The sequence below is a fragment of the Dioscorea cayenensis genome, chromosome 4 (assembly GCF_009730915.1).
Source record: "Dioscorea cayenensis subsp. rotundata cultivar TDr96_F1 chromosome 4, TDr96_F1_v2_PseudoChromosome.rev07_lg8_w22 25.fasta, whole genome shotgun sequence".
Lineage (NCBI taxonomy): Eukaryota > Viridiplantae > Streptophyta > Magnoliopsida > Dioscoreales > Dioscoreaceae > Dioscorea > Dioscorea cayenensis.
Genome location: NC_052474.1, coordinates 17,213,498 through 17,214,154, shown reverse-complemented (window position 1 = coordinate 17,214,154; position 657 = coordinate 17,213,498). Strand labels below are relative to the sequence as shown.

At 40.5% G+C, this 657-nt stretch overlaps 1 non-coding gene across 1 annotated transcript; it reads right to left on the bottom strand.

Moving 5' to 3' along the window:
• Positions 1-258: 258 nt before the first annotated feature.
• On the bottom strand, positions 259-365 carry LOC120259654. The gene has a single exon (XR_005536211.1). It is a non-coding gene; the product is annotated as a small nucleolar RNA R71 (small nucleolar RNA).
• Positions 366-657: the final 292 nt, after the last annotated feature.

Genomic DNA, 657 nt, shown 5'->3' with positions numbered 1-657 from the left:
ATGGTCCAGAACTCGGTTCAATTAAATGGTCTTGCAAATGAAGATGCACATGACCACTTTTCTCGTTTTCTCCAAAATTGCTCTAAATTTAAGATTAATGGGGTATCGGATGATGCTATCTGATTGAGGCTATTTCCATTTAGCTTAAGAGATGGGGCATATCGTTGGCTTACATCATTATCTCTGGGGTTAATAAAAACATGGAAGGATATGGTTGAGAAATTCCTTCAGAGGTATTTTCCAACAAGCAAAGCAGCCAAATTGAGACAAGAAATTTCGGCATTCGAACAAGGATAATCCGAGACACTATTTGAAGCCTATGAAAGATTCAAGGATCTCCTTAGAAGGTGCCCCCATCATGGTTTTGCTTAATGGATGCGAGTACAGATCATCTATAACTGGCTGAATTATGCCACACGTCAACTCATTGATGCCGCAGCAGGTGGTTCCCTTAGCAACAAGTATCCTGATGAGGCTGAGCAATTACTTAAGTCTATGGCAAGCAATGAATCACACTGGCCTCAAGAGGATCTTCACAAAAGACTACAGGAATTTATGAAGTGAGTAGCAATGATGCCTTCGCCGTAAAGGTTGATGTGTTAACTTGAAAGATTGATCTTCTTATGGGCAGTAGTTCGAGGTCAGAATTAGTGATGA